This window comes from Phocoena phocoena, chromosome 11 (assembly GCF_963924675.1).
Source record: "Phocoena phocoena chromosome 11, mPhoPho1.1, whole genome shotgun sequence".
In the NCBI taxonomy this organism is placed as follows: domain Eukaryota; kingdom Metazoa; phylum Chordata; class Mammalia; order Artiodactyla; family Phocoenidae; genus Phocoena; species Phocoena phocoena.
Window position 1 is genome coordinate 23,236,538 of NC_089229.1, and position 21,215 is coordinate 23,257,752.

Sequence of the window (21,215 nt, forward strand, 5' to 3'; positions counted from 1 at the left end):
GTGAAATGGTATGGGTATAGGTGTTGTTGGAAGACAGCAGTGGTTTCAAGGTCTGTGGGTCTGCAAAAAGCATCCTCCTTCCCTCCCTCCTTCCCTCCCTTCCTGCCTCCCTCCCTCCCTCCTTCCCTTCCTTCCTTCCTTCCTTCCTTCCTGTATCCATTAATCCAACAGGAATTTTCAGTACCTATCATGATTATTAGGTGTGTGTGTCAGCTGCTCTAAAGTTTATGAAAGAAGTATAAAACAGAGACTTGATCTCAAAGGTTGGATACATCCTAGACACACATCTGAAAAACAAAGTAGCAACAGTAGGGTAGACATAGGATTAGGAATCAGGAGGTCAGCATTTTAATCTTAGTGGTGCTTTTTATTGACTGTGGTCTTGGGCAAGTCACACAGCCTTCCAAAGTCTCTATTCATGTATAGCATGAAAAGATTGAACTGAAAGATCTCTAAGTCACATCATTGTTCTATGATTAATGGGCACAATTATGAGTGATCCAGAGCAATGGTTCTTGAACATTTTGGTTTCAGGACCCCTTTATGCTCTTAAAAATTATTGAGGACCTCAAAGAGCTTTTGTTTATGTGGGTTATATCTATCAACATTAACCATACATAACTGGCATTTAATATAAAAATGAGACACTTAAAATATTTATTTACTAATTAATTTCAAAATAAATAACCTATTACATGTAAACATAAAATTATTTTCATGAAAAATAACCATATTTTTTAACCAAGAGCTCACAATCACCTTTTACTTATCCACTGAACTTTGGCTTGACCAAATTTTAATCAGGCTTCTCTGTTCCCCACAGGCCCCTAAATATTAGCTTGCCTCCAAGTTTGAGCACACACCAAAGCACAAAGTTGCAGACCATCCCCTCCTTAACAGGTCATTCTGAGAGCTGGCTAACTACAAAAAGAAACATTTCTTGTTGAAGTGTCCTTCTCACCCCATTAGCTGGTCCTCCTCCCCCACAAAGTCCCTGCTACCCTTGCTAACCCCTCCCTATATGAGGAGCCTTTGTCTGTCGGAGTTTGAGACACATGCTGGTCCTGAAGTCAAAGTGTTTCCCTCATTGCAATAGTCTCTCTAAATAAAGTGTTCCCTTATCTAAGTGTGGTTTTGCTTTTATTTGGCATTTTCAAAACAAAAAAAATTTAATGAGAAGTGTGAAATTGTTTTACATTTTTACAAATTTCATTAATATCTGGTTTACTGTCTGCTTCTTCAGTCTATCTGTTGTGATATGTTGCTTTGGTGAAGTACATGGAGAAAATCTGGCCTCACCTGGCTATAGTTGGGAAAGGAGGATCTCACAGACCCCCTAATGGCATGTCAGGACCCCCAGGAGCACACTTCGAAAACTACTCTTCTAAAGACTGAGAGAGAAGAAAGAGCTGGATGTCGAGCTGGATTCTAAGGAATAGATTTTAGACTTGTAAAGATGGGGCATCCAAGCAAAGAAACAGTGTGAGAAAAGTCAAGACAGAGAAAGTGAGCAAGCTGTGTTTGGGAGAGAGAAGAAAAAGGAGTATGGAGAGGGAAGGTCTGAATTCACATCAAGTTCAAGTTATGTCGGGGCTTAGGGACTTGAATCCCCCTCCCCTATCAAGGATTTGGTCTTGATCCTTTAAGTCCTAGATATCGACTGGAAGGTTGTAAACAGGGGAGTAACATTATGAATATGATGATTTAAGACAATAATCATGTTAATCATGTCTGATGGATTGATACAAGGAGAAATGAAAGTCAGAGGGCCAGTTAGGATGCTACTGCAATAGTCTAGGCATGAGGTGGGGAAAGTCTGCGGCAGAGTGGTCATGTGGGACTGTAAAAGGATGAGGAGTAAAAGGAGGAGGGGGGAATTGACATAGCTGATAGATTATTAAGAACCAAGGGACATAAGAAGACAAGTTAAATCCTAAATTTTGAGCCAAGTGAAGCAGAATGGAGGTAAAATCTGTTTTGGTAGAGATGGGAAATTTAACAAGAATAGTTTGAGGGAAGATGATGCAGGAGGTAATTTTGACATAATTTAGGATCTAAAGTTCAAAAATCTTCCTAAAGCCTATAAAAGATCCTTTGTGATCTGGCCTCTGCCCAGCTCTGTGACTTCCTCACTCCACTCTTTGCCTCATTCACTGTACTGCAGCCATGGTGACTGCTTTCTTTTCCTCCACCATCAAGTTCACTGCAACCCTTTCTTACCTCTGCCGGGAACATTCTCCTATGCCCTGTCTTTCTCCTCTCCACCAGCTCTTCCCAAGCTGGATACTCCTCAGCATTCAGGTTTTACTTCAGATGTCATCTCCTCCAAAAGACCTTCTCTTTCCCATTCCTGTCTATCTTTTCACCCTGTTTTAGTTTCCTTCTAGCACTTACTATGATCTAAATTGATCTTGCTTTTGTTGTTTATTTATCTGTTTATTTTCTGTTACAGTGGAGGCTGTACGCTGTACTCCCTGCTACTGTGTAGGCTCCATAAGAGTGGACATTTTATATATTGTTCACTTTTCTATTTCCAGGTAGTACATAGTAGGTGCTCAATAAATAATTGTAGAATATGGAAATGTACAGCAGGCTGTAGAAATTTCAGGATTTATTCTCAGGAGTGACTCCCAGATACATGATTTTGGCAGTCACGTCAGAGAGATGGAACTTGTGGTATGGCTGGAAGTAGAGGAGTAGAGGACATCTGCTCTCTCTGACAAAGGGGGCAGGACAAGGTAACAGCCAGGATGCCCAGGGACTGTGGAGTCGGTGTTGTTAGGATACTGAGAGGTAGGAAGAGAGCTGTCATCAAACATTGTCCACTGCGATGAAGTCACATAGATAAGGTAGACAGTATGTCCATCCCATAGTCTCCTTTCATTCTGCAGAATCTCAGTTTCAATTTCTATATTTTTGATGGCAAGGCTGCGAAAAAGTTGGTTAGCCCAGCTGAGCACATCTGGCTCCTTATCTCACACATCCTATTCCAGGTCACCCTCCATAAATATTTTTCCAGACCCTCTAGTTCATCTTTTGTCACCTTTCCTTATCTCAGGGTTCCTTCTTAGATTTTCTAAAGTGTTCCTTGGTGAGCTGATGGTTGTCTACATGTTTGCTGCTCAGATTAGCCAGTCTAGCCTAGACCAGTTAGGGAGAAGGACTGTCCCTTTTTATAGGAAGATGTGTTCCTGCTGCTTTCTTGAAGGGCAAATAGAAGTTAGAGAGCAGTACTCTCTAGAAAAGAACCCAAGTTAGAAGAAGATGGCCTCCAAAGATACCTTCTGACAAAAACCAATATGGAAGACATTGCGATGGACTGAAAGAGCCCTTATGCACCAGCCAAGAAGCTGGCCCTTGACAAACATGACCATTTTAAACAGATTCATTTTGCAAGCCAATATATTGACTTTTTTTCTATTTCAACCTCTGATTTTCAACAGAGTATATTGTGAGGAATTTCACGGCAAGAGATTGTGATGTGGGAAGTCTTTACACAAGGTTCAAGGATTTGGTGATATTCTGTGGTCAGCAGGGTAAGATGCCACCTAATAACATTTGCCCTTGTACAATTCCCTCCCTTTTGAGTATGGGTGGAGGCTGTGACTATGATGAGATATTGCTCCTGTGATTATGTTGTGTTATGTGACAAAAAGAGCTTTGCAGATGTAATCAAGGTCACTAATCAGTTAAATTAATCAAGGGGGAGATTATTGGGTGGGCCTGATCTAATTTGGGGAGCTTTTAAATGAAGAGCCACGGGTAGCTTATAGGAGATGAAAGTGGCCCCAGCTGGCAATCAGCAAATAAACAGGAGCCTCGGTCATACAACCACAAGGAACTGAATTCTTCCAACAGCCATGTGAGTTTGAGTGAGAACTCTGAGGTCCAGACAGGAACCCACCCCAGGTGACACCTTGATTTTAGCCTTATGAGACCCTGAGCAGAGTACCCAGCTGAGCTACGCCAGGGCTTCTGAGCCACAGAAATGGGTGAGATAACAAATGGGTATTGTTTTAAGCTGCTAATTTTGTGGAAATTTGTTACATAGAAATATGAACCTAATAAGTATTCTAATAAACATTTGTATGTTTAATTGCCTATCTTAACTGAACCTTGCAACCTTCTTGAATTTTTCCATAACTATGAATCACAATGATAATGCAAGAAGGCAGGCTAATGATCAAAACAATTCTGCAGCATTACCATGTGGGGACCATGCAGGTTGTCTCTCTCCTTAAATGATATTGTTTTAAAAAGTCATTTAAAAGTGGGTAATTTGTTACTTCCTGCTCTAATTTTCCTTCATAATATACCAGCTCGTATTCATTTTCTCCAAATATTAGGAAATTAAAAAAAAAAAAAATCTGATTACCCAATCCTCTCCTACATTTTTTTCTTTGCAACACCACTGCCACCTTGGTCTAAGTCATTGTTTTCTTTTTTCAGGTCCCTCTGCTTCTTCTCTTTTTCCTCATGAGCCACACTCCACACAGTAGTCAAAGTGACCTTTAAAAAATGAAATTAGATGGTCAGATTATGTTATTTCCCTGTTTTAAACCCATTACAGACTGAATGTCTATGTCTCCTCCAAATTCATATGCTGAAGCCCTAACCCCCCAAAGTGACTGTATTTGGAGGTGGGGTCTTTGTGGAAATAATTAAGGTTAAATGGGGTCATAAGGGTGGGTTTCTGATCTGGTTATAAGGCTTAGTGTCCTTATAAGAAGAGGGATCAGAGAGCTTATTCTCTCTCTGCACACATACCACAGAAAGGCCATGTGAGCACACAGCGAGAAGGCAGTGGTCTACGAGTCAGAGAGAGGGCCCTCGGCAGGAACCAAGCTGACTTGATCTTGGACTCCCAGCCTCCAGAACTGTGAGGAATAAATTTCTGTTGTTTATGCCACTCAGGCTATGGTATTTTGTTATGGTAGCCCAAGCTGACTAATACAAAGCCCTATAGTGGCTTCCCATGACCCCTAGAGTGAAATCGGGGCTCTTCGCCATGGGCCCCGTCTCTGGCCACATCACCTCCCTTTCTTATCTGCTTTGCTCACTGCAAACGGAACACTTCAGACATCCCACTCTTTCTCAGTGCAGTGTCTCTGCCTTCACTGTGGCCTCTTCTCAGAAAGTTTGGTCCTTTAGATCTTAGCTCAAATGTTAGTTCCTCAGAGTGGCTGTCCCTGTAACCCTCTCTTGGTAGAATTCTGCCTCCCCCATTGTCCTCCAACACTTAGAATTATATATTTATTTGATTGTGCACTTTCTGTCCTACTTGACTATAAACTCCATGATGGTAGAGATACATGTCTTTTATACACTGTTGTATCCCCAGTGCCTACCCCAGTACCTGGTGCCTAGTAGGTACTCAGTGACTATTTACTGAATGAACAACAGGCTGATATCTGAGGGGCGTTGGTTTTGGTGTATTTCACATAGGCTAGGAAGCCAGAGTTCCACCTCCTGGACCCAACTCTTCCCTTCACTTGCTGAGTGCCTTGGGGGTATCCTTTGCTGGTGACATATGTGTGCGTTTGCTGTAAGAGGGAAAGCAACATTAATCCAGCTTCCAGGAAGTTGACGATGAATGAAACGTGTGTTTCTTTCAGAATGAATGCTAGCTATCCATTTTAAAGACAACGATGCCATGGTTGGTTTCAAATAAATAGTGATGTTTATGGTATAAAACCAGCTAGGTAACATTTACGGTGAGTAGTTTCTTGCTCCATAATGATCACCTTGGAAATAATTCTAATAATGTGGTACAAAAAGATGTATTTTTTGTGGTACAGAAAAAATGAATGTTTTTCATTCATTCTAATTTCTCTTCAATTTCCCAAAGCCAGTTTTATGAACCTGAATAATGCTGCTACCTTAAAAAAAAAAAAAAACCCAAAAAACCCCTTCATTTTTATGTTCCCTAATTAATGGTCTTTAGGGCTTTTAAAAGTCCTCCTGAAAATGGATTTCTCTTTGAAAGCACTAAAAAAATAGATTGTATTAGGTTTTTCAGTATAAGTAAGTGGGGGGGTGGGAAGTGAGGGGAGAAAAGAAATCCCAATTTTATAGGATAAGATTTCCAAATTTGGGTGCATGGGGAATTGTGTTTTAAGTATTTCACTTAAGCCACTTAAAAGTTGAGTCTGGGTGCAGAAAAGATTGCTTTATTCATGATAGCCCCACTAGAACAATGAGATGCAATAGCTATAATATAGCATGTGTTTTCTCTCTCTCTCCCATAAATGAGGAGGGATATGTTGGCTTCCTCTTCTGTACCCTCTTTCCTTTAGGAAAGATACATTCTCTCCCCTAAATCACAGTTGAGACCTGCCTCATATATTCTGTTCTCATTAGAAATTTCTCCCTGCAGAGAGGCAGAAGCCTGTTTCCAGAGTGCTCAGCGAGGCTGAATCAGGGATTCCCCTTGAACCATATCATGCCCACTAACATAGGTAACTCACATATTCTCTTAGGGGTCCCGGAGAAATACTGCTGAGGATGTCCCACTCAGCTTTCAAAGCTCAGTTCAAATCCCACCTTTTCCACAGTCTTCTCTCCGGCACGTGTCCACCTGCGTAAGTCATATTCAAATGCCTACAGGTGCCAAAGAGAAACATAATTTTGTGATTTGGGCAGATAAGAGACAATAGAGAGTGGTGTGGCCTGTCTACAGAAAGTATTTGACTCACGTAACAATATTCAATTATTTTCAAAACCTCGGATTGCTGGCTGGATTTGCCCCTCAATGATGGATCATGATTTCTGTTCTACCGCAATTATTAGTCTTAACTCGTTTCTCACTTTGTATAAATTTTGGCATCTTAAATTCTGGAGGCCTAGGCCTAAACAGTAGTTTTCTCAACTATACTGCAGTCTCTCCAGGGAAAGGGATTTTGCCTTACGTTTGTTGCGCTGATGGGGATTATTAGCCTATGGAGCTGCCCCAGTGCCCACCATAGTGCCCGCAGCAGATGCTCTTTGATTTTATGTTTATCGGTTGCTTGATTGATACATTGATGCCTGTGTGTGTGCTGCATTATGACTGCCCCCAGCTTGCTGCAGTGCATTTCCCCAAGCGTGTTCTGCTTAATGAAGGGCTGCTGCATGAGGAGTTCCATGGTCAAATACTTTGGGGAAAAGCTGAGTTTAGCAAGGTTAAAGTTTAATAGTTTCCTTTACTGCAGGATATTTTTTATAGCCTAAAAATGCTAATAAGCACCATGCTTTTTTTTGGCAGTACGCGGGCCTCTCACTGTTGTGGCCTCTCCTGTTGTGGAGCACAGGCTCTGGACGCCCGGGTTCAGTGGCCATGGCTCACGGGCCCAGCCACTCCACGGCATGTGGGGTCTTTCTAGACCAGGGCACGAACCCGCGTCCTCTGCATCGACAGGTGGACTCTCAACCACTGCGCCACCAGGGAAGCCCAGCATCATGAATTTTTAAAAGGGGTATGATTGAGATTGTGATTGGTGTTATCAACCCCATTCTAAAAACTACATTTCCCAGACCCCCTTGCAACTAAAATCTGGTTGAGAATTCAGTTCTGCCAATCACATGCATTCCTATGAAATTTGGGAAGTAAAAGTGAGATGCCGGCAATATTCCTGCTGTTGTTGAAGCTGGCAAGCAAGGTCATAGGGACATTATTATTTATAGGCAGTTTTGGCTTTGTCATGTGACAGTAGCAGCTTCCAGACTTCAGTATTGTGGAGACAGTGATGGGCTCTTGGACTGAATAGCCTGGGGCAACTCATGACTTCTGCTTCTCCAGCCCTTCCAAAAATTTTGTAATCACTGAATTTCTCATATTAAATTCCTTTTCTGCTTGAAACGCTTAGTGGTTTCTGTCTCCTGTACTGAACCTCAGCTGACACAAGGGATATAATGTGTGTGTGTGTGTGTGTGTGTGTGTGTGTATGTGTGTGTGTGTGTGTCTTATTAGTTCAGAAATGCTTTTGTTTTCACGGCATAGCTCTCAAAACTATGGTCCTTCAGGAAAAAATTTGGGAAATTGTCTATGGAAGAAACACTGAAATTAATATCAGAAGGCCTATGTTAGAGTCATGACTTCATTATTTACTTGGTTGGGGAGGGGATATCCCCTCTGAGCCTTGAGTTCTTCTTCATTTGAAATATAAGAGCAATAATTCCTGCCTTGAAGACCTCACAGGATTGTCATGAGAATCAAATGAGATGATGAATGTGAAAGTGGTCTGGAAACTGTAAATTGTTATAGAAATTCAAAGCCTCCTCATTAGTCATGCTGCCATCTACGGAAATGAATGTTAGATTCATGATGCAGGAACATCATCCTGATAAGGGTTGCCTGCATAGTCTATGGTTCCTTGAAAACACTGGGGGTTTGATAGATTAATCAGTTGGGAGCGAAAATACTACCAGCCTTGCTGAATAGACAATAAACCAAAGGGAACATTCCCCAGCTCCCAAGGTGGCCTCTTTAACAATGGTTGAACACAGACTTCTGTCTGTCCTCCCCATCTCTTCCAAATTAAAGCCTTTGAGGGGGAAACATTCTTAACAGAATCCTTTACATCTTCAAAATAAACCAGAGGAAGTACAGCAAAATATTTTCTTCACTTGGCTTTCTTTTGGTGAGATGGGTCCTTTCATTAGCAGACTGAGTACGAACAGCCCTCACTGTCTACTCCAGGAATTTCCATAACATGGTTTTACAGAAATTTAACTTTGTAATTGTGTGGTTATATTACTGTAATAAAATGACGAATAATGTGACACATGAAGCAGTTTCCTATGTTGAGATGGGAGTCATATTCTTAAATTCTTAGTCAAATTCTTAAAAGAATGGCTCATGTTCTCTATATGTGCTTTCCTACCTATTTACTTCTTTTTTTTTAAAGTGAGATATTTACTTGGTTTATTTTTGTGGTTATACTTGTTTCTAAATTTTATTTTAAATCAGAATAAAGATTCTGATTTACATGCACATAAAGAAAAAAATATGGATGGTGCTTCTAGCTATGAGTTTAGAGGGATAGTCTTAAGTCCTTATGTCACTTGATCTTGCATACAATATTTTTGTGCCTCTTTTTCTTTTGAAAAAACCTCTCGTTTTGGCTACTAGGACATCACTCACTCCTGTTTTTTTGCCTCTGAGCCCTCAGTGTTCTTCCTCCATACATCTGTTAGGTATTGCTCTTCCCAAGGTATCTTTTCCTGGTCCTCATTATTTTTTTTATAGTTTGTGCAAGCATGGGACAGTCCAGTGGATAGATGTCCAGGGGCAGTTTTATATAGATAGAGGTCTGGGCTTGAGATAAAAGATTTTGGGTCTGTCAGCATATTAGGGGAAAGTGAAGACATAGGATTAGGGGAGATTATGTAAGAGTAAGAACCAACCCAGGAAAATCATATTTAAAAGACACATGGAGGAAAGGGTGCTGTGAGGGAGACTGAAAGGGAGCACCCAAAGAAGTAGACAGAAAGTTAGAAGAGGTTGGTGAAATGGAAATCGAGGAAGGAGAGTTTCCAGAAGAGAGAATGTTATAGACACATTAAATAAAGTAAGGATGGGAAAGGATCTGTTGGACTTGGAAAAAGCTCATTAGTGAGGGCACTTTCTATGTGTTAGAGGCAGAAACCAGGTTTTCATGAGCTTTGTGTGAGTGGGGGCAGGGCTGAGAAAGTAGAAACAGCTAGTGTTTCTCATCTAAAATTGTGGCTGTGAAGAAAGGGAGAAATTGGGTGGTAGAAAGAGAAACATACTGTATTTGAGATGTGAAAGGCCTCCTTTATCAAGTTCTTTAGGCAAAGTGAAAGGTAAAAAGCTGTTAATTTTATATATCACCCAGTTTGCAGCTAGTCAATAGAAACAGACAAGAAAGCACAGAGAGCCATTAAGGAAAGCAGAGTATGTGAGATTCCAAATTTTCTCATGTTGTGGGTTCATTTCTATTCTTTAAGTTTGATATACGTCCGGTGTTTCATTTCATTTCTTCACAGCATATCATAATTTAATTTTTTCCTTGATGTAGGTATAAATGGAGATGCTAAGGCGTATTTATGTATACAGGGTCATTTCTAGGTACATGCACTAAATATTAATATTTCAATATTCTCTTCCCAGCTCATGAGCCAAGCAAGAAATGCATTTTTCATAGCAATGAATGTTTTTTCTGAAGCACAAGACTATTTGAGTGGGCTCTCTGTGCTCAGAGAAAACAGCATTATTTTTATTATTACATTTTCTTGTAGAAGAAACATTATTTAGAAAACATGATTAGCACAGGGCTGGGTTCTGTATTCTATTTTTGTTCTACCCAAATGCAACTGATCCAGAAGCAACAAATACTAATTGAACCTCTATATTGGTGGATTTAATTTGTTTTGGTCATATTGTATTCCCCATTCTCACAACAGCATTCTCGGTTCCTCTGGGACATCATCCTTCTCTCCTTCAGTGTTTGTAAGTCAGTTGGGGCTGACTTTATCTCTGGCTGCAAAGCAAGGCATATGACCCAAGCCAGGCAAATCAGAGCAGTGAATTGTCTTGTCCCTAATGATTGGTTTAGAAGTAGCCCCATGGCCCAATCCAGGCCAACGAGGGCACTGTTAAGGGTTTGGGTAGAATTATGGTGAAAAAGCTCTGTAACTGGGAAGAATTGAGTCTAGAGCTGCCAGCTGCCATTTTGTTCCCTCAAGGAAAGCACCAACCTGAGGATAAAGTTAGCACAAATGAGAGCATAGCCAAGAGATAGAGAGAGCTGGGTTCCTGGTGACAACAGTTGAGTTCTTGCCTCTAGACACACCTAAAGCCCCAGCAAGCCAATAAATAACCTTTGGAGTCACATTTCTGTCCCTGCAGTTGCAAGAGCTCAGACAAATATTCTCACTTGGTGCCACGTTTATATGTGTGACCTTATGCAGTCCCAACCCTGCTGGGTAAGGGTTATTAACTTCATTTTATAGATAAAGGTCACAAAACTGCTAAATGACAGAGTCAGGAGTGAAAAGTCTTAAGTCTTGTGCTTGGTCTGTTATACCATAGCTCTTTCCCACAACGTCTCTCTTTAAGGTTTTTCAAAAGGAATTTACGGTGATTAATGCTATAGCCTGACTTCACCCTACTGAACATAGATTAAGGTAATAGGAGCACTCTCTGATTTAACACTTAGTTCTGCCCTCAGGTCTAAATTTAGTTTATTTGCACTTCCTGTGTCCTTTATTTCTTCTTCTTCTTGTCCATATATTAGTAACTTTTTTCTAGACCCCCATTAGAGTTAATAGACCCATGAGACATTTATTAATATTTAAATTATCATTTAAAACATTTATGCCTCAGCCTGACACTGCATATTGATTTAAATCAAACATATATGCAGATGATGACTCTTAACACCTAGCACATAATAGGTGCTCAATAAACATTTGTTGAATGATTGCTTGAGCATCCATAGTATCCACCAAGACCATTTACCTATTGCCTTTATGAATGATTCTTTTGCCATTTTACCTGAGGCAGTCTCTCCTCCACTTGTGCTGTTTTTCATACCTTGTTTTTCTTTTGGGAGTCAAACAATGAGAGTGACCGTGTATACAAAATCCATGCAACTTGGTTTCAGAGAACCTGGGTTCAAGATTCCTATTTGTTATTTAGTAGCTTTTTGACCTTAACCAAGTTATTCACTTTTCTGAGGCTTGTTTTCTTCAAATAGATTGTTTAGAGGATTAAAAGAAATATGATTATGAAGGCTCCATTCAAATATTAATTTTTATTGGCACATTGTACATCCTAGTGGGAAACAAGAGAGAAAGGAAAAGAACTTGCTTTCTCCCAGCAGGAAATCAAGCAGAATCAGTGTATTAGGACAGCTGAGAAGTATAAGGAAAACAGAAGGAACACAGGAAAGTTTTGGTTCGACCCTCTGGCACTTTCACATCCCCTTCACCTTGTTTATTTTTCTCCATAGCACTCAGCACCTTCTAACGTACTTAATTTGCATACACATTATGTTAATTATCTATTTTGCCCCTCTTGAATTTAAGCTCCATGGGGCCAAGGAATAATTGGGCACTAACACCGTTTGTCACGTGAATAAAAAATTTGAGAAGTTTATAGGGAAAAAATCAGGTTTAGGAGACTGAAGTAGGGAGAGGAGCAAGAACCGAGGGTATTACTGAGAAGGAAGATAAGGACCACATAAAGAGACTATCTTTGAAAATATCCAGGGTCTGGAGTGGGGAACAACCTTCCCATATTTATTTTCCAAATATATTTTTTGCCCTCAACAAACCTTATTATAAAAGCCACATTAAATAACCTTTACAGTTCAACATTCCTCCCAAGTAACAATGCATTCCCAGCACAAAATGATGGAAATCTAATCACTATAATATTCCAAGCATTGGGACACCTCAGATCTTGTGCCTCTTCTATTGTGCTCTGCACTCCCTTCACATTGAGCACACCGTGACACCCCTCTCGTGACATCTTATCATGTTTTTCTTTCTTTCTTTTTAAAACCGTAAGACACAATAGAGTACAAGGTTAGCAATTTAAGTAGGTTTTTGCTGGCAAGTAAACAGATATTTCAAGTTCATAACAGATGCACAAGTCCACTTTGGGAGAGGTGCGTTATGGGCTCAGGCACATCCTGAGAGCTCTTATGATCACATTTCTTCATCTGTTCCTGTGGTGTACACCTGTACAAATTTGGCATGGGCCTGGGTACGGTGTGGGAGAGTCTCAGTGCAAACTTCTGATCTTTGTTCAGTTTTCTGAGTGTTGCAGCTTGTTTTCCTCTCAACCCATGAAAAGATAGGATTCTTAGTGTATCTGGAAGCTGCCTTTGCCCTTTGGTGAAAAGTATTAAATACAGACACTAAGAAATCAACATGGATCAAAGAGCATAGATTTAATTTGCAAGTACTTTAAAGTAGGCAGCAAAAAGATAGACAAAGGTCTTCAGAGTTTTGTGTTAAAACAGAACAAGAGAGAGATTTCACAGGCGGGATAATCTGAGGGAGAGGATTGTCTTGTATATATTATATAAGTCTCTCTTTAGGAGGAGTGTATTAAGATGTTTTGACTTGCAGGTCTCTCAGAACTTCAATACTGGATTTTTCTATAAATACATATTTAAAAAATATCTGATACCAAGTATATGGAAGAGGGAAAAAAAAATACTGAAAACCAAAGACTATTTCAAGGCTAATGTTTAGCAGAAGGTTAATTAGCATAGAAAATGTTGAAAGACTTGAGTTTTCGTTCTTGTTTTTTAGCGTATACATTGTGCTCTTCTGTTATGTGTGAGATTGCAGAGTATTGTGCTTTATAGACCTAAAATCGAGACTTCAAAGATATGTATGATCAGACTTCAGTTTCGGCCTTTGCTGTAAGAATAAGGAATGTGGGGTCCCAGAGCAGTGCTTCCTTCCCTTCCTGGAAAGACAAGCAGGATTTTCCAGTGGACAGCCCTGAGAGTACAACCCGAGTAGCTCCCCTTCGGTGCTGCAAAGGTTTGACTCAGCAGGCCTGGAATGTTCAAACCCTGCACATTCCAAAGAAAAGTCAAGGCCCTTGTCTGGGTCCTGAGAGACAACCTCTGAGACCTTGGAATAGGATACCTGACAAGAGTGTCATTGTTTACCTGTGGCCCTGAACCATACCAGATGGTTTATACTCGTGTTGTGATTCATGGTGGGGGTCTGGGACCACATGGTATCAGTTTGACCTCTGGAACTCCTGGAGGCTAAGAAACAAAGGTCAGCCACGGGGGTGATCCATGCCTGCGTGGCTGACCCCCAATAACACCTTGAACAGTAAGGCTTCCCTGGTTGGCAATACTCTATATGTGTTGTCACACATTGTTTCTGGGAGAATTAAGTGCTCTCCATATAACTCCACTGGAAAAGGATAGCTGGAGGTTTGTGCCTTGTCCCTCTGCTGATTTAAATCTGTATCCTTTCTCTGTAGTTAACCATGACTGTGAATATAACAGCTTTTCTGAGTTTTGTGAGTCCTTCTAGGCATCAGTGAACCTGAGGGTGGAGTGGGGGACCTTCAAGAGCACCCTTCGTCCAGTGGGAGGAGCTGTCCTTGCACTCACCTTTGCAGCCTGTGTTCCTAACAACTCCTATAAACACCTCGCACCTACATGCAGACTATTTGGCAACCAAACTTGGGCTGTTTTGCCCTGCTTACAAGACCTTCCCATACTAGACCTTTTAAAAGGAGGAAAACAGAAGCCTAAAGCCCCTTTTGTGAATGTAACTGACTTATAGACCAAGCTGGCCTATCTGCAGAATGCTGAAAGATTGGGAGAGAATTGCTGACTTTTATTCTTCAGTGGTCTCTTGCTGTGATACTTCACGCAGCCTCTTGAAGATGGCAGCTTTCAAAAAGTCATTCATCTACCACCAGGAGGACAAATGTGTATATCTCTTTGTGACCTAGGTATCATGTTTCTGTAGGGAGGTGTCAATCAATATCATACTCATTAAAATCACCCTCAAAACAAATGTCGACTTTCTTCACCATTGTCTCCACAAACTTGCATTAGACCTAGACTCTGATGCCACGGAATTTAATATATCTGCCCTTCTTCTTTTGGAGAGGAAGGATAGATACAATAAAAACAAAGAGCAAGGCTGACAAAATTTCACAGGTGACACTAATGGATAGCCAGCACTGAGAACCATATTTTCAATCTAGGCTGATAGTTCTGAAGTATGGTGGCCTGGTAGGATATTGAGGTGGACCCATCTAACTGGAGTAGAGAAGCTTGGAGAGGAGTGGGGCAGGCCTAGGAAGGCCGTAAAGGCCAAGCAAATGTGTCTGATCTTCATACGTAGTTCAGGGGGCTTTCAGTGGTCTCAGGATTCTGCCTTCAACTCAAGTCTTTATTCCAGGTGCAAATGCATAATGGACTATCTTCCTTGCCAGTTCTGCATTGTCTTCTCCCTCTCATTCAACCTACAACTCTCTGTTCCTTCAAACTGAGCTTAAATTCAGCCCCATCCAGGAGCATGATTGGCCCGGCTATAGACTTGGTTATTTCAAAGACTTCTTAGTCATTCTGCGCTCTCTTCACTCCAGAGTTGACTTGAATTTTTGTAGTGGATACAGTCCTGAAGCTGATCTGCGCAGTCGGTTTTGGTATAATGACCCTTTACTTTTCCATACGCTTTCAACATAAAACTGCACATATGTTTCACTGGAAAACTTTTTAGCAACCAAATCCAATCAAATCACATTTATAAACTCAGTAACCTTTTGGAAATCATACCTAAAATTTATTTGAGTCAAGTTTTTCCTGTTGAAATAATAATAATGCAAAAATAAGTCAATATAAATGCAAAACAGCTGTTATTTTTTAAATTACAGTAACTTAAAGTTTTAAAGAAAAAATTTACAGCAGTAGCTTATCTGAACAGAACTCATTGATATTTAAAAAAAAGTCCCAAATGGTTTACAAAAACTGTAGGTGAAATGCATGTCCCTCTGGATGCACAGATTTTTTTTTCTTGTGAAGAATTTTGTAGGCATGGCTCGTTTTTAAAAATGAACAGGGGATGTAGGCTGAGGGAAGAGGCAGCACTAGAGTGAAAGCAAGACAAAGATTTAAAACATATCAGTAAATGAACAATTGGTAACCCCCGTGTTTCCACATTTTCTTCTCTGCTTTATCCTCATATTTTTACACAATTAATAAGGGGAAGAACTGGGATTCCAGCAGTTCTAGCTCCACATTTGTGGCTCTTTCCAATTTATCACAACTGTCCTCAGCAGTGCTCATTAATCTTTGAAAATTCTCTTCTTTATATGGTAGACTACTAGATCTCAGTACTATTGCAGGTACTTCTAAATCAACATGACAAAAACAGAACTCATCCTTGTCCCCAAACTTGCTTCTCTTTTATGACCTGTTACTAGCACTGTCATCAGCTCATATCCATCGTACATACTTCAGTGCACATTTGAGTCTTCTCTCTTGCCCAGCTCCTATATCCATTCATTCTCGTAGATTCTCCTCTCACGATGCCTCTCAATCTCTACCCTTCTTGTCTTCTCTGCTGCTGCCACCTTGGCTCAAGTACTTATTTTATTGATATTTATTTTTTGTTTGTGCACCTGCAGCAGCTCCTAATTGGTTCCCTAGCTTCCAGTTCCTCTCTTTCTTCCAGTCTCTTCTTTGCAGGGGAGAAACTGTACGTCTGTTCCTCTTATACCTGGAATACGCTTTCCCTGTCAAACTGACACTAGGCTTGTTCATGTGACTTGCTCTGGCTAATGAAACAGTAAAAACTTGACTCAAGCAGAGGCTTAAAAAAGCTTTTTTTCTCCCCTTTGATCCTCTTCATTTTTTTCTCTGAGGACATGTACAGGGAGTTCCATTGGAAATGAGACACGTGAAACAGAGCCAAGTCATGACCCATGCAGATGCATAATTGAGCCAAGCTGAGATCAACAGAATCATTCAACTGACCCTTAGACATGTGAGAAATTATTAATGGTTGCCGTTTGTAGTCCGAGTTTGGGGTGCTTTGTTATGCAGCAATAGCTACCTGATAAATCCACTATGCCTCTTTCTGAAATACTCCCATAGCACTTTGTACATACTGTTATAGCATTCATTATGTCTGATTCTTCTACTGGACTGGGTCCTTTTAAGTCAAGGGCTGTATTTTTTATATCCCTAGTATCTAGCACATAACCTAGCACACAGTAGGTTCTCAAGAAATATTTATTAACCTAAGGAATGTAAATGTACATCAACTCACCTGTCCCTAATCTATACAAAACAATTGAGTCAAATGTGTTTTTATGGCCATTCAGATTTAGCAAGAGCTTCTGTTTCAGTCTAGTCTGGCTTAATTGTGAAAGAAAAGTATTTTTAGTCTTTAAAATTTTTTCCTTTCAAGCCTTATATTTGGAGATTAAGTACCTTTTCTCCAAGAGATGGAGCAGTCAGTCACCTCAGCTCCAGTTTATGGTTTGAGACTTCCCAAGGGGAGGACATGTGCTGGATCTTGGATATGGCGAAGATGCCTCCCAGGGTAGGGAAAGTATTGGGATTTAGAGAAAAGGAGGGAGATGAGAGCATGTGAGTGATTTCTACAAAGCCTTCCTTTTCCCTTTACTGTAGACAATGGTAAAATACGTATGGCCTTTTAATTGAACCATCTTTTCCCTCTTGAAAAACCCAAGTCAACTTTCACAGAGAAAACTCAACAGGCAACACTAGTTCCCACGCAGAGAGGTAATAAACGACTATGTATATTTTTGAATCTTTTTCAGCATGTCTGCGCATATATTTGACAGTCTATCAATCTTCTATGATGAGACTTTAGATAACACAGTGAATTTGTTTTTCTGATTTATAAAATATTTAGGCTGTAAAATATTTAAGTTATACTTGTACCTTAAATACCAGTCATTAATTTACAGGTGTATTTTATGGTTATTTTGATTTCCTAACCAGTGGCAAGTATGTTTTTGTGTGTGTGTGTGTGTGTGTGTGTGTGTATGTGTGCGTGTGTGTGTGTATATATATATATATGTATATGTGCTATATGTGTATATCCATATTCACATATATAATATGCACATTATATATTCACTATTCATATATATAATATACTATGTAATTTTAAGGTCCATTGTCTCAGCCTCTACCCCCTCCTCCCAAGCCCACAGCCTGCCTAGTAGAGTGTTGTATTCACACAGACATTTAGTAGATTCACCTACCATTTCTCAGCCAACCCCACCTTCTGCCCCTTTGAAGTTTCTGAAACAATAGACATTCCTATCTTCAATCTTCTTGGTACCAGAATTGGCACAATATTTGCTACACACTTGCACACTGACTAATGGCATCATCTAGGGAAGAACAAGTAGCAGATTCATGCACTTCATTTCTTTTCAGGCTTTATTGCCAAGGCTAATTGCTTATTTAAGTAAATGCATCTGACTTGAATAGCAATTCAGGATGTTTTGGGATAGTTTGAGTATTGAATTTCACAGGCAGTACCAAGACTAAGAAAATCCAGGTTAATGTCCTGAAAACTTTTAATCAATACAGAGGCCTTGCCTTGCAGAAAGAAATTCGCCTTGGCAATAGACAGACATAATCAAGTGCCCACAGAGGTCAGACAGGTAACAGAAATCAGATAAGAAGGTGGGCATTGTGGTGACTTGGGGCTGGCCCAGTGGCCCCTCCTTACTCTGCTGTGATGTGGGAACAGGTCCAGGGTGGCCAGATCATCCAATTTTTAAAGCCAAACTGGAAATTCAAATTTTATTTAAATGTGAAATTTGAGCTTCAATTGTTGACAACTAGTTCAAGAATATGAATTATCCTCATGGCTATCAGTTTGCTTCCTTTAAGATTAAGAGAAACAGTTAATGGATTTTCCAATTCTTTTTTTTACTGTAGGAATTAGCCATTATTCTGTTTTGACCTGTGACAGCTGTGTCACAGGGTAAAATGGGAAATTACTTGGAGGGCATCTGAAGCTATGTTTTAAGCAAGTGTCATTTATTTTTGAGCAGAAAATCTGTTTGTATGAATATCTTTGAATATATTTGTTTCCTGTAAATGTAGTGCTTCCTGTAAAATTGCTGCAACTTGTGTTGGACATGCCTGGGAAAATATCACCTTTTGCGAGTGGGGGCTAACCAGCTAGTGACATAGGGACTCCTCTGACTCAGCAAGACCCCCCTCACATGGACGGTTAAGGCCCAGGTAAAACAAGGCCACAGCTCAGTGGCTTAAGGGGACCTTGGGGAGCTGTAGCAAGGGACAGCTGGGAGAACTCACAATGTACCCCAAAGAAAATACCTACCAATATCCTTTATGGTAGTGTGTCTACAGATAGTTACAGTCAAGGCTAGTTTTGCGGTATAAATTTGCACAGAGTTGGTCTTTACCTGGTTCACACTGATACAATTGATCAGTTGGTAAATATGATCCTGTGTCCCTGGAGTGTCCCTTGTTACCCTGGCCACCCTGATCCTTCTTCTGGACCCCTCAGACCTCCTCCAGCATCTAGGCACTAACAGGTTAATGCCTGTCCCTGTATTGCAAAGGGCAGAGTCTGTTCTCTTTGCCAGTTTGTCCAAGCCATACCAATTTTTAAATATCTAATTATTATTTTGGAACACGTGAACCAGAAATGCCAGGACTCCATGAACAGCAGTGTGGTTCAGATATTACAGTGTTTTTCCCTTACTGCTTTCCTTTGGTAGCCATGGGCTATAGGGAAGCCTGAGACGAGTGTGAACAAACAGCTCAAGAAACACAACATATATTTTCCTAAAAGCCAGAGGTCTTTGTTCCAGTCCCAGTATAACCAATATATGGTAGATGCCCTAAGGCATATTTCAAAGGTTTCATCTCACATTTTTCTGTTATTGGAAAATTTTGACTGGGTAATTTTAAAACACAGATTTTTCCCCCTTGCAAATATGCAGGCTCTGCACACACACCCAGAGGTAGCTGTGAAACAGTTGGAGAATTCCCTGTATTCAGTGACCTCAAAGTCACACTTCAAGCTGTGCCGTGGTCTCTTGCTTGTACAATAAAACATATATGAGTCGTGACTGGCTGCAGAATTAGGAGCAGGTATTTAGTGTTTTGATAATCTGGCATCATTAATTTTGGTGGTTGCTGTACATGTTTCTATTTTTGTCTCCAGTTAGAACCGTCAAGAAAGGAGCCAACCAGATTTCTGCAGACGCTTTTGTAAAACTCTCATTTGCAAAATCAAATGTCCAAGACAGTGATCACACTTTCACAGTGATGCATGCCTATCACGTGCTTTCCCATAAATGACCACCCAAGAGCCTGAGCAGAGAGCAAGAAGGAAGCAGGAAGTGGGAGAGAAAGTAATGAGGCAACAGAGCTTGGCTTTCACAAACAAGCCTTTTCTCTGATTGCTCCCTCCTGTTGCAGCCACCATGGCAGCAGCAGCAGCCCCTGACCTTAGCCGCTGTGGTCTACCTGGGTAACAAGGAGCCACACACATCAGCAGAGAGAGGAGCAGGACCTGCATGGACATAAACATCAAAATCACATATTGTTGTCTGAAGATTGTTAGGGGTGGAATTGCGGCTTCCAAATTCATATGTTGAAGTCCTAACCTTCAGTAACTGAGAATGAAACCTTATTTGGAAATAGGGTGATTGCAGATGTCATTAGCTAAGTAATGATGAGATCATACTGTAGTGGGGTGGGCCTTAGATCCAGTATGACTGGTGTCCTTATAAAAAGGGGAAATTTGGACACAGACACACAAGGGGAGCACACCGTGTGAAGACAGAGGCAGAGATTGGAGTGATGCATCCACAGCCCCAGGAACACCAGGGACTGCAGCAAGCCACCAGAATCTAAGAGGAGGCAAGGAAAGATTCTCTCCTACAGGTTTCAGAGGGAGCATGGCCCTGCCAATACCTTGATTTCAGACTTCTAGCCTCCAGAACCATGAGATAATAATTTCTGTTGTTTTAAGCCTCTCACTTTGTTTTGGCAGCCCTGACACTGATACAGAGACCACATCTCAACTGCTGTGGCATGAAGTTTTGAATGTAAGGGTGTGTTACATCTTAGATAGCCCCAAATATCTGAATTTAGGAGCATAAAATCTGTTGGCTCGCTCTGATGTTATATTTTCCTACCTATAGAACTTAACATCAGAGGGGTATAAAAGTTCAGAGATTGAGAGCACTAACTTTGGGGTCATGCTTGGGCTCAATCACTTAGGGGCTGTGTGATCTTGGGACCATTACTCAATCTCTTTACTTTATAGGTTCCTCATCTATAAAATGGGGATAATAATAGTACTCATGGAAATGGGAATAATAATACTTCATCATGGAAGTAGACACGATTCATAAAGATCAAGTGAGGTAAAGCATTAACCCATGTTCATTCAACAACTATTTATTGAATCATGGTATGTGCAGTATTTACAGTCAAGTAGGGAAAAAAAACAAGAAAAAAGACAAAGAAAATAATGACAAACTCTGACAAAGATTGGGAAAGAGACCAATAGGGTCTTCAAAGAGAGTAGAAATGGGGGGGGGGACCTACTTTAGATAAGAATTTCAAAGACTGCTTCTATGAAGAAGTGAAATTTGACCTGACACAAAATATGAACAAAAGGTGTTAGCTGGGTGAGGAGTTGGGGAAAGAGATCATAGAGGAATCAGCCTGTGCAAAGGCCCTGAG